Source organism: Myotis daubentonii, chromosome 10 (assembly GCF_963259705.1).
Source record: "Myotis daubentonii chromosome 10, mMyoDau2.1, whole genome shotgun sequence".
Classification (NCBI taxonomy): Eukaryota; Metazoa; Chordata; class Mammalia; order Chiroptera; family Vespertilionidae; genus Myotis; species Myotis daubentonii.
Window position 1 is genome coordinate 68,013,495 of NC_081849.1, and position 14,145 is coordinate 68,027,639.

General features: G+C 35.6%; 1 protein-coding gene across 2 annotated transcripts in view; it reads right to left on the bottom strand.

Annotated features, from left to right (window-relative positions):
* The window catches only part of CD36 (CD36 molecule), a 59,924-nt gene extending 46,787 nt beyond the window's left edge, over positions 1–13,137 (bottom strand). The window contains exon 1 of one of the 2 annotated variants that reach the window (XM_059712705.1): positions 12,980–13,137. The gene's annotated coding sequence lies outside the window, so the exon portion shown is untranslated. Of the gene's footprint in view, positions 1–7,235; positions 7,370–12,979 lie in introns of those variants that run through there. The other variant, XM_059712706.1, reaches the window with a different exon arrangement.
* Positions 13,138–14,145: the final 1,008 nt, after the last annotated feature.

Sequence of the window (14,145 nt, forward strand, 5' to 3'; positions counted from 1 at the left end):
CATAGGCCATCTAAATATGTTGATAGAGCCAATCTGTGCTTGAAATGATTGCACAGCTGACTTAACTTTCTAAGGAGAGGGGAGAAAGTCAACATATACATGATACTGAGAAACATAAGGAAATGTTATGATGCGCATAGTTCTCAGTAAATTTCGTATTTCTTTGGTAGATGGAAAATTATTGGGAAAGGGGAAACAAATATTCAGGTAAAAGAATAACTAGGCCTCAAAACAGTGGTGAAATAATAGGAAAAAAGTCAATAACAAAAGCTAGCTTTTAGTTAATGAATGCCAAATAAAAAAAGTTTAGAAAAAAATTATGCAATCAATATTCACAGAACAGAAATATAGAAAGCTCATTGAATTGAGGTAAAACAAATTTTAATGTTGATAAATGTAATCTAGGTTAGAAATAATCACTAAAGTGGGATTTTAAAAATGAAATAAAGAAAATATTTTTAAGACGAGATAGAGAAATCAGTTTACATTTGCATTGGTTCATAGGTTGATCAAAATGATTTGCTTTAAGATGCTAAAATAATATCAAGTTTTTGTTATTCTGCTTAAGCAACATTTAAAAAGTTAAAGAGCATGATCAATATATAAAAACATAAAAAATTATATAAAGAAATCAGATAGGTAATGAGACAAAGTGATTTTGTTCCATTTGATGAAAACACATACCACACCAGCAAGTCTGTCTTGGAAAATTTAATTATATTAACATTTATGCCACCTGACAGTCTGTTATTTTAAATTTAAATATATCCAACACTTGAGCATCAGATTTCTGAAAGCGTTAAACACACATACATCTACACTCACACACACATGCACGCACGCACACACTTAACACACTTTTTAAGGACTTGGAAGCATACCTAATTACATTTCTTTTTATTTTTTAAAATGTATTTTTATTGATTTCAGAGAGGAAAGGAGAGGGAAAGAGACAAAGAAACATCAATGATGAGAGAGAACCATTGATCGGCTGCCACCTACACACCCCCACACTGGGAATCAAACCCTGACCTCCTGGTTCATAGGCTGACACTCAGCCACTGAGCCATGCCAGCCAGGTTAGATTTCTTTTTAACGCTAAACAAAAAGTTTCTAAGAACCACACTGTATAACAATTCTTTATTTTAAAAATCACTACACAGGAAATAATCCATTTTAGATCTCTCTCCTCTTTCTCTCCCCCCCCCCCCCCCCGCCTCTTGTTTTGGGATGGAGAAGTTTGATCCTTCTCCCTGACACTTGGAAGAACCATGTGGCACAAACACTGCTGTACTTGAGTGACACAGCAGCTTCTGCTAGGAATTTTAAAGGACTATAATGCAGTCTATCAAAACCTATGGTGAAATGAAACCATCATTTTCCAAGTTGATTCTCAGTGGGATTTTGGAAAAACCAGGGGTTTCTGTCTCCCAAAAGACCAGCGGGCTGGTTTTAGAGGCTACTTCTCAGATGAACCCCTTGCAAGAACTTGAAATATATTCCTAAGATTTCCAAGAGGCAAATGTTTCTCTGAAATGTCATGGCTCATTTAAATTCTTTTTTACATTCTAGGAATTATAGAATTTAGAATTCAGACAGAATAAAAAGTGGCAGACTACTACTCTATAATGTATAAGACAGATATTATATAAATTCAGAATAATTCTAAAATATCAAAACCCTGCACATGTCCTGCATGTGTGCCTGTGATAGCTGGTTATCTGCTTAAATGAGTGCCATGAACATTTTTCAGAGGCAGAGTAAAACCCTCCCTTTGGAATCTCCACACTTAAATTTGGAGAAATAGGGAAGTTTGACCTATTAAACTTCATTTTAGCCCTGACACTAGTATCTGCATTAAAGTTTGCTTAGCATTATGGAGCATAGGAACTGGACTTGATAAAGGAATTTACCTTGTGGTTAAGTGGGAATAAATAATCCATCCTTCTAACTCTACTAGTTAGATTTAGGTGGCATCAATTCTGTCTTTATGCAAGTGTTTGTTATGTTCCTTGTTCTCCAACAAGCACCAAAGGACTCAAAACATGTTTATTGTGACCATCCCCTTTCAGACATTTGAATGTCACTCTTCTCTTTTGTTCCGATGGTCTGATTTAAATAAACAATAGGTATGGAATCTGAATTGCTATGGAATGTCACCCTTCAACACCTCTGCTATTCCTGCTAGTTTTACGCTGCTCAATCAGTGCATCTAACCTGCTAGGGCACAACTGTTCCCTTGGCTTTGAGGCTCAAGGTCTCTCAGTTGTGGTATTTAGGTAAACCTACTATCCTACTCCACAATGCTTCCAGTTTATGGGCAAAGATACAAGTGTGAACTGAGATGCTATGCTGTCTGAGTATGTTTCTGTGTATTTGTAAAACTCCTTTTATTAACCACACAGTGCTTTCCTGTTTACAGTGAATACGCTGAGAATATTATTGTTTTCCCAAGCTGCATATACAAGACTTGCAGCAGCATCCTCCATGTATTCCAAGCACTGAAAACAGTTTCTGGACATTGTCCAAGTTTGTTGCTAGGCCTGTTTTTCCTCTCATTTTCTGTAACTCCTCAGGGGAAATTGGGTAACCACAGAAGGTTGGAAGACAGAAGGCTACAGTGAGTAAAATTTGGAGGTGAAATAAGTCCACAAAACATGGAAACAACACCATTTTATGCAACTCAAAATTTAAAACCATTAAACATTTTCCATGTTATAAAGAGGCGTGTCCCAAATATTGTTTTTATAAGCTTCAGCATAAACTCTTTTCTCTTTCACAAGTTTCTCTTTTTAAGTTTTCCTTCTGTTCTTCCTTAATTACCTACATTTATCTGTCCTAATTTATTTTTGTATGACAAATCATTTTTATCTAATATTCTTTCAAATAGTTTTCGGTATGTAAATTTGGAATTATGTCCAAATTGACTTATTGTAATTTCACTTACAAAAGCACAGCTATCCTTAAATCAGCAGAAATCTTTGGTGCTTCACTCCTTTTATGGAGATGCTCACACACCCACAGATTTTATAATATTTCTGTTTTGAAAGGCATCCCACCTCCAAAGGCAGTTCAATACACAATCATGGGTTTCCAAATTATCACCATATTGATTCAGCTAGTTGGAGTTGAAAGCACCCAAACTGTTACTCTCAGAACCTATGTGAAACATTGACCTTAGCTCATATGCTTTAAACAAGTAAACCACCTCACCAAAAGTGTTATCATAAAACATTATCTAATGAGTAAGCCTCTAAAACAAAAAAAGAAAGAAAAAATATCTCTGCAATATGATTTCTACACCGTAGATGCTGAAGAACCTATACTATAGGTATCACAAGTATAGATTAAAAAGAGACATAGGTATGGTAAATTCTTTGTTAGGAGATAAATTGTTAGAAGAGGAGATAACTTTACTTTCCCAAATTATCTGATACCAATTTAAAAGGACTGGTTATCTTCCAAATGTGCACTTTGAAATATTTGTAGATACCAGGAATGTAATGGAACAAAAAAACAAATATAATCTGCTTTAAGCAAAATCTGATTCTCTCACATTAGAAAATATTCTTTCGAAGGGTTTTAGTACTTCTTTTATTCCAGATGTTTATTGAGTAACTGCAACAAGAATGAATGACAAGCTCCTATAAATAAACTTTTCTCAAACATTTTAAATGACCTATGTACTGATTGTGTTTATGTGTCCATTGCCAGAAAGAGTCATAATTGATTAAAATAAAGATTTCAAAAATTTATTAGAATAATTCAATCACACAAAAAAAGCCGTTACTGAATATTAAATGTAGATAATTAGTAAGTGGTTACATTGTTTTTGTTTTCCTGCCTATTAAAAGTTCTTTCCAAGTATCTTGAATATACTCTGCCATTTAATTTATTTACATGCCAATCTAATATCTCTTTATGGACTAATATGTGTGATCCCTTGCTAATAGTGAGATTCCTTTGGGCTGTTTAGTGGATTTGTTCTGGACTGCTCATTTATTTTGTTAGCAGTGGGCCTTTATCTGACTACCAAATGCACCCGGTGTGGGTGTCAGTGTGGCCTAGTCGTTATTGCCTTAAACAGGGACTCTCAGAACAGCTTTTCTGCTCTGATGGCAGTTGATTCAAGAAAAATAGGTTAAGATCTGTCTTGACTCTTGCTTCCATCTATGAGTTGAGGCTTATCATCATTAATCTGGGCATTACTTAGTTCAATGGACATACTAGAGGATTAAAAATATTGATCAATTGCAGAATTCTGTAGAAATGAAGTGTAAGGAAAGATGAAAAAAAAATCACTGAATGTATCCCTGTGCCATAAAAAACTCGAGTCAGACTGATTCTTTTATTCCCAGGAGAAACTTTAATATGATGAACTCTTAAATGTCAAAACAAAATGCATAAATGCCAAAACCCAGGAGAAAAGGGCCGTAACTAGCACTTTGCAGCAGTCCTGTCTCAGGGGAGGCTGCTGGCTCTGCCTCTGCTAGTGAGTGTGACAAACACAAGCGCTGGAATCAATAGGGAGATAAGGAATACTATGCCAATATATGACGAGGTACAGTTTATATCTGGCATGAATATGAAAAAAAAGAAGAAGGTGTCATTAAAATCTGAAAACATGCCTCAAATCAGAAAGGGCAAACAAGCTGAATATGTACTGCAGGGAGCAAATATTCAAACTGAGGATGAGCATATGCCCCTAATGTGTTTCCATGATGGCAGAAATGAGCTTTTAAAATAAATTACTTTCTAATATGTTTTTGTGTTGGATTATGTGGTATATTATTTAAGGCATAGATTTTAAAGAGAAATAATGTGGTCACATATTTATTGTATTTATATGTGAATAATGTAAAGTGAAAATGTTAAAATATACTACATATATATGGATAAGTTTATAGATTATTTGTTTAGAAGTATTAATAGAAGTCAAAATTACAGAATCTTCTATTACCACAAAGATTATATATGATGCAAGTCTTACATACTTATGCTTTTAATTTAATGCAAATACACACACACACACACACATATATATATACATATATATATATTTGTACATACATATACATATATATGTATATATATCTATGGGCTTAGAAAATGGGATAGTAACCAGTAGACAATATATTTGAAATAACTATAATTACATGGTGAATTTAAGCTTAATTTGTATGTAGTTTCTACCTATTATAAACTATATGAATGACTTTTAAAAATTTGGTAAATTGTAATATTACTTAGCTTGTAATATTAGTAAACAATAAAAATACTAATATGATAAAGAGCTGATCTAAATATTTTTATCAGCAAAATACTTGGCACAATGCCAGTGAAGTGAGTTCTGCGTTCACTGATAAATTGGGTTGCCATAGCAAGACCATAGTCACTGAGTTTCTAAGCAACCTGAGACTCCACAGACTTCAGAATCTTAGGAGTCCACTGATCTTTCATCAGCCTTACGGGAGAAATATGAAAACCTGTGGTATACCAAATTCAATGGAGGATTTCCTGATTACCCAGTAGATCAGTGACCACCCCCGCATAAATTTTCCCCTGTATTGATAGTCATTTAAGTTATTAAATAATAATATTCATTCTTGGGAAATTGATTACTCAAAGTGCTAAGTGGACAAAATTAAGTACAGAAAATGGTCAGTACCTACTTTGTGCTGGCTAAACAAACATTTACTAAATAAATAAGGGAGATGCAACACATAATCCAATTCTCTAGAAACAAAGTCATTTGCATAATGCTGGCATTCATAAAGCCCTTGCCTTTTAATATAAAAAATATATTTGTACATTTCAATTTTTTCTAGTAATTACTTATATGTAGGTAACAATTTTAAATCAGTAATTGCTTGTGATCTTGCATTGAACTTTTAATTATAGCTTGTCTAGATGGCTTAAATAACTATCCTAACCCCCCCAAATGTCAAACAAAATTGTACATGTGTGAGCTGTAAGCAAGATTATAAATTATTCCTTGAATAATTTCCTGTCTTTGCTTCTGTTAAACATTTTCTTCAGTCCCCTAATTTCACACAATATCACCTGAGGCAAATCATTGTTTCCAATGTGCTCTTTTCATTCACAAGGCTCAATTTCCAACTATTTAGGATAATCACAATGAAATAAAGTGGAGGCATATAATATTGTTTGTCCTTACAGAACATTATATCACAATGCAGGTCAGAAAAAAGATCACTACTAGAAATAGTCATATGTGATTAGTAAAATAATTATGCCTAGAACCTATAAAATGTCACCTAATTCTAGTACCTGATTTTCTATGCCTCCCCTTATCATTCTGTGTAGCTAGTTATTACCAAGAAAAAAACATCATAGGAATGATTTGCACATTGAAAACTGGCTTTAGCTCATTAATCATTAGTTATTTTTTAACATCATTTTCTCTATCCTGTTAGCTGTTGCCTCAAAGATGCAGGAACATAAGTCAGGTTTGCTCTATGATGAAGAGTTCTCTGACCTAGCAGTAACATAGAGTAATAAAGCCACCTCTCAGGTCACAATAGCCACCTGTTGACTAGAGCCATTCCAGGAACGAACACCAGCAGTAGAAACTGCCTGCATCTCTACTGGTTACTGTTGTCTATAAGAAAAGGAGGAGGGGGATAGATTTGGAAGACAGCCACCCTGCCTCACAATCTTAATGTAATAGAGCCCAAAGTTACATAATGACAATTATTATAATTGCATCTTCAGGTAAAAAGTGACCCTCTACAAGTTAACAGGAATCCTTAGTATATTCTTAGAAATCAAAAATAGCTGCACATGAATTTACCCTTTTAGTACGTTTTTCTACTAAGATATACCTGCATTGTTGCATGTATGCTAACTAGTATAAGTGCATGTATATTGGAGGGTATGGATCATTCCAAATATTTTGAATATCTCCTTATCACTTACTATTGTAGTTATTACTGACAAGATCATAGTCAAGTTACTACACCTGACCAATTGCATCCATTTTCTTGTATATATAACTTCTTATCTAAAAGCTTAGAACAGGTTGCTCGAATGTCTATAATATCTCATATACTCTATTTCCTGAAAGAAGAGAAAAATGAAACTATAGCTTAAAATGGACAAGAACAAAGCAAAAATCAGATCAAAGTGAGAGATTTTTAGTATTGCAGGCACCAGTAATGAGCCCTACACTGTTAGGAAAGATAAGTTTACAAGGAATACATAGGCATAATTACCAGTTAGAAGTCCGATGCGAAAATGTAAGGCCACCAATGTTAATGCACTTTCAAAATGCTGGTTGGGAGACAGCAGGATTAACACTGATGAATCTGGTTGTGTTTGCCCCAAGTGCTGGGTCAAATCACTGCTGTACATCAGTCAGCCCCACCTCCAAGTCGCCAAGAATGGCTGTGGAATTCTGATTGGCACTCCAGTGAGGCAGTGGGATTCCTAAACCAAAGTAAACCCTGCAGCCAGTGTTTGCCAAGCTCTCCAGCTTGAAAATGAGCTGCTCCTCACCCTGGTTCTTTCTTTAAAAAAGCAAGGATGCAAGAAAGCAGGAAAGAAGAAAGAAAGGAAGAAAGGAAGGAAGGAAGGAAGGAAGGAAGGAAGGAAGGAAGGAAGGAAGGAAGGAAGGAAGCAAGCAAAGAAGAAAAGGTGGAAGAAAGGAAGGAAGGGTTACTCTGTGATGTTTAAAAGAGCACAGAAGCAGCTCCCTCTCCAGAGATATCCTACTTATTTTCCCATAGCAACTCCCCGGACTTTTTTACCCTGTGTCTTAGTTGTAGGACTTTACAGTCCTCAGAGGAAGCACATAGCAACATGCACATGGGTCTTTGGGATAAAGAACAAAGCCTCAATGAATATTCTAGTTGTGGAAAGCTGGAGATCAGAGCAACATCAGGAGGGGCTTTGCAAAATGAACAACTTAGACTTACAATAGTTACAACATTTTTTTTTGCCATGTAAGAGAACTAAAATACTAATATTTTGTGGATATACTAATATTATGCAACTCACAAGAATAAGAAGCAGCCAAATAAAAATTAGGACATTCTGAAAACAAACCAAGCTATGAGAGTATATGCTAAAGTAGACAAAAATACTTTTTCCCATGTCACTTAAGGTGGTACTTCTTTGGGGATGCACGTTGAGAGCATTCATCCTCATACACACACTTACTCAATGAAGATTTTATAATGTGGCCACTGTGTGCGCAGAACTCTGCCCAAAAGAGGGAAAAAGTGTGATCTCTACTGTGAGGTTTTCTGTAATGTACTTCAAATACTTCCATATAAAATACAATGTGGAAGTATTAAGTACTTTTAATATACCTTCTCAAAGTGGGCCCCTAACCTAGTTGTGAACATGCATTTAAAACCTGTCTACTTAGAATGTAAGTGAAGCCTATTATTTAACATCTAGAAAATTGCAATAGTAACTTTAACAATGACGTTTTCACTGGTGAATTAATTATTTCAAAGATATATGAATTGGCTATAAATATTACTGGGTAACTCCTTACCCTTACATCACAGGCTATAGCAACCCACCAAGCACAATTCAAAAATGACCCATTGACTAGCTTTTGATTTCAGGGCATTCCTGGTTGCCTGGCTATGACTGGATAGTTAGCTGGGTTGTTAGAATGTTAAGTGTGTGCCTCTGATGAATCCTCCATGCAAGAACGACTGGGACACCTCAAAGCACAGGGAGCTGGGACTTCAAGGAGCATAACGAGCAGGTGGGGTTCCCGCTTACTACTCAACTGTTTCAGTCAGAAGCCAATTAGAGAAGGCTTTTACTGTACCTGTTTTGGGGAGAACAGCTATACCTCTCCTACTGTTATTTATTGAAAGCTACCAATATTTACTAAAAGAACCCAGTGATAGTTTGTGCCCAAATTGACATGGATAGTTTAGCAACACATACTTTCAAGGAACTTGCATACTAGAGATGCAGCTCACCCACAGAGGACAATTCCACATGAAGATTCTAGGCAGAAAACCACAAAGTCTCTTGGGCTCAAAGGACATCCACATTTATTCAGATAAAAATAGCTGTGACTCTGAGTTCAAAGACCTTTCACCCACTTCATTTTTTTTTCTCTTGTTCATGACCTTTATATTGCAGAAATGGAAGGAATCTTAGGAATCAGCAAGTCCTGATCATTGAACAGATGAGGTTTTAGATATCTAGATAGCTGGAAAGTCTTGTTCTGCCTTAAAGGTTATGAGAGATGAGGGCAATGCTAGGAGCCAGATCTCTCTTGCCTGAAGCTCAGATGGGGTTCATTCAAAGACAATCTAGGAACTCAGTGAACTAAGTTTGTTTTTATCTATAGTAGAATTACTATAGCTTTACATTTGTGATGCCTAAAAAGAATTTCTAGAAAACAATAAATTTTGGTTATATTTCTGGGGGGAAAAATGAAGAAAAACAAAATAACCTCTTCCAGAATATGACTTTCTTTTTCTCCTTATGGTTCTATTTTTTTCCATTTATATCCTTTTTCGCAGATCTTTGCCAAGGTTCTGGACTGATATTTGTTAAAATATTGCTTTATTTTTGTGTGCATATCATTTTTCTTCTTTTTTATTCTTTAGTAATGTTAGTCAAGTTAATAGTAAGGTCCTGGATAATTGGAATAATTTTTGACTCCCATTAACTATACCCTGTTACTGGAGTAAAGTTAACTTTTTAAAACTATTCTGATTACAGTGCACTTTTGACTTTTCTAATTTTGTTTTATTTTAAATATTTTTGAAGTAGAAGAGGGCATAGAGTGATAAATGGTAATGAGAAAAAGAAAAAGGAATAATAAATAATTTTTTAAAAAATTATTTAATTTAAATTATATATAAAAATATAATAGTTCTATTTGATTAAAATATTATGATTCTTCCCTTCATATAAGGCAACTTGAAAAGTTCTAGGAAAGGATAAGGGAAAAGACAAATATTTCTTTTTTTTTAATTGCTTAAAGTATTACAAAGGGTATTACATATGTGTCCATTTTCCCCCGCCCCGCCCTAGACAGTCCCCTAGCCTCCCCTATCCCCCAGTGTCTTATGTCCAGTGGTTATGCTTATATGCATGCATACAAGTCCTTTGGTTGATCTCTTACCCCCCTACCTCCTGCCCCCCAACCCTCCCCGGCCTTCCCGCTGCAGTTTGACAATCTGTTTGAGGCAGCTCTGCCTCTGTATCTATTATTGTTCAAAAGTTTATAATGGTCTCTATTGTCCATGAATGAGTGAGATCATGTGGTATTTTTCCTCTATTGACTGGCTTATTTCACTTAGCATAATGCTCTCCAGTTCCATCCATGACGTTGCAAATGGTAAGAGTTCCTTCCTTTTTACAGCAGCATAGTATTCCATCGTGTAGATGTACCACAGTTTTCTAATCCATTCATCTACTGATGGGCACTTAGGCTGTTTCCAGATCTTAGCTATGGTGAATTGTGCTGCTATGAACATAGGGGTGCATATATCCTTTCTGATTGGTGTTTCTGGTTTCTTGGGATATATTCCTAGAAGTGGGATCACAGGGTCAAATGGGAGTTCCATTTTCAGTTTTTTAAGGAAACTCCATACTGTCTTCCATAGTGGCTGCACCAGTCTGCATTCCCACCAGCAGTGCACAAGTGTTCCTTTTTCTCCACATCCTCTCCAGCATTTGTCGTTTGTTGATTTGTTGATGATAGCCAGTCTGACCGGTGTGAGATGGTACCTCATTGCTGTTTTGATTTGCATCTCTCAGATGATTAGTGACTTTGAGCATGTTTTCATATGTCTCTTGGCCTTTCTTATGTCCTCCTTTGAAAAGTATCTGTTTAGGTCCGTTGCCCATTTTTTGATTGGATTGTTTATCTTCCTTTTGTTAAGTTGTATGAGTTCCCTGTAAATTTTGGAGATTAGGCCCTTATCAGATATGACATTGGCAAATATGTTTTCCCACACAGTTGGTTTTCTCATTGTTTTGTTGATGGTTTCTTTTGCTGTGCAGAAGCTTTTTATTTTGATGTAGTCCCATTTGTTCATTTTTTCTTTAGTTTCAAGTGCCCTAGGAGCTGTATCAGTGAAGAAATTGTTTCGGCATATGTCTGAGATTTTGTTGCCTTTGGATTCTTCTAGAATCTTTATGGTTTCCTGTCGTACATTTAAGTCCTTTATCCATTTTGAGTTTATTTTTGTGTATGGTGTAAGTTGGTGGTCTAGTTTCATTTTCTTGCATATATCTGTCCAATTTTCCCAACACCATTTATTGAATAGACTATCTTGGCTCCATTGTATGTTCTTGCCTCCTTTGTCAAATATTAGTTGAGCATATTGGTTTGGGCCAGACAAATATTTCTTAATATAATGACATAGATCAGGTGGCATACTGAAATTCTTCCATGTGTCATTATTTAAGTTACCAAAAAATCAACTATAATAAGGTATTGCTAGCCACATTTCTATAGAGGTTATAAATGACACAGGGAAAATTAGGTAAATGATAAGATTTCCAGAGTTAGTATGAAGTAGGTGACCTTGAATTTATGCATCCAGGTGACAAGGAATATCAAAGATTAGTCATAAGACATAAGGATACATGATTAAGTACAAGCATTTTCTCCCCCAAACCTAAATCCTTATCTTTCGTCAATATAACTCTCTCAGCACCTGCATTTTTTTGCTGTGTTGTTTTAGAATTATTTTCATTACATTTTACACAGATTACAGTTAAAACAACACATTTACTCACAAAATTATTTAATAAGCTATTCCTCATGAGTGCTGAATATTTCTAGGCCCAGAGATATGAAAACAAATAAAATAAAACCCCAACTTCATGGAGTGATAGTTTATATAGACATGTAGAAAAATTATTTAAAATAGTAGAATAGGTGGTCTAATGGAAGGTTTGTGGTATAGCAGAAGACCTACAGAGGGGGGAGGTTTTAGAGGGAGAAATGACAAGCTTCATAAAGGAATGAACCAATATTCCAGCTCCTTCGTCTCCTTTGTCAAGCATAAGTTTGAGATTAATGTCCATGTATTGACCAATACAGAGAAGGGGAACTGGCAGAGGACCTGGCTCTGTATTTAGAAAGATGGCAATTTCTACCAGAAGCCAGTGATTTCAAGGAAGAAAAACAAACAGTTGTTGCAGCAATGTCAAATAAGTTGAGAGAGAATTCATCACAAATTATCTGAGTGCCTGCTATGTTCAGGAAGTGTTAAAAGGAGAGGGAAAGAAGTTTTACTTCAGAATTTAATAGGAATTGATATCAAATTGCCAAAAGTTGTAACTTTGCTTATATAAAGAAACACAAGGAACAACTATAGCTTTTGCTTTGCAGTGTAAAAATTACACATAAGGCTGAAAAAAAGAAGAAAAACATGCTGGGTAAATTTTACAAGTATCTCTGTTTTGTTATTTGGTACTTTTATAGATAAAGAAAGGCTCATTTAAATTTAGAAAATGAGGGAAATATACTGACTATTATAAAAATATTTTTCTATTTGAAAGTCATGAAGATTCTTCTTATGGATAAAGCATATCATCCTACTGTGAATGTTAGGGCTTAGAGAAAGCAAACATTCACCTTCAGGCCTAACTAAGAAAACAGGAAACCTGAGGTTGTATAAATACTAATTCACAATGAGGTAAAAACCTAAGTAATGCATTTTTATTTAAATAAATTAAAGGTAGCGAAAAATTTATTTCCATTTGAAAAGTTCAGAGGAAAAATTTTTGAATAAGAATTTCTTTGTCCTCCTATCATTCCCCATAAAACGTTCCTAAAATGTGGGTAAGCCATACTGTAGCACTACGTCATGGAAGTTGTACTGATTTCCCCCTAATCTCCTGTATTCCCCTCACTTTAAAAGTCTTCTGACAATCCCAGGTCACTTGTTTTAAAACCTACCCGACAGGTGCCACGTAAGCATAATGATCTCTCGTCACATTCATTTCCAAGTTTACTAACCTTAGCAGACGCAGAGACAACGTGAGGACAGCAGACTGTGTGTGTCAGCCTCGCTCTGGCTTCTGTCAGGCAGTCAGTCCTAGAGGCTCTCCCTCTTCCCTATTGCTCAACTCGATTAGGTAATAAGAACAAGAGTCCTGCTCTCTCTCCTCTGTCAAACAGGTAACTCCTTAAGTTCCTGGGAGCAGGACTGACTCCTCTTGCCTGAATTTCACTGAGCTTCAACACGGAAACCCACAAAGAAATGTTCAGAGATAGAGACAACCTCCTAGAATGAGGCAACTGGGCAAATCATGATTGAAAGCTAATTGTGAACACCACCTAAAATGGTCTTGTGATGCTTCCTCATTTAGGCTAAGTGAGTATTTTTAAAATTCATTGTGCTTATTTCCTTGATTCTGTCCGATCCAGCATATTTCACAAATCTATTGAAGGGCAGGGGACACAGTCTTGTTGTGTGTTGACTGACCTTTAAAATAGTCACATCATTATTGTTTTTCCTTGTAATATCACTTTGTATTTAATTTATGAAATGATAATCTTATCAGAAGCACATTTTTTTAAAGTTTTTTTAAAAAAGTATATATTTTTTTATTTTTTTACAGAGAGGAAGGGAGAGGGATAGCGAGTTAGAAACATCGATGAGAGAGAAACATCGATCAGCTGCCCCCTGCACACCCCCTACTGGGGATGTGCCCGCAACCCAGGTACATGCCCTTGACCAGAATCAAACCTGGGACCCTTCAGTCCGCGGGCCGACGCTCTATCCACTGAGCCAAACCGTTAGGGCTGAAGCACATGTTTTGAAAAACCCACATTGTGCCATGTTATGCTAATGGCTAACACTGAGGGCACTTACCACACAGGCCAGACATCATTCTGAGAACTTTATGTGGATTATTTAAATTAATCTTCATGACAGCCATTTGAGGTAAGTATTACTGTTTTCCTAACATTACAAATGGCAAAAGCAGCAAAATACTGAGAGCCAAAAGAACTGAGAGGGTAAGTAAATTGTTCAGGGTCAGAGCTCAGCTATGGTTCAATCAACCGTGAAGTTTTTGTCTGCAAGCGACAGAATACGCCAATAAAAGTATCTTAATATATGGAGTAACATATGTGTACTTGCCAAGCAATAGATATGAAGAAATAATTATTAGCTTCTA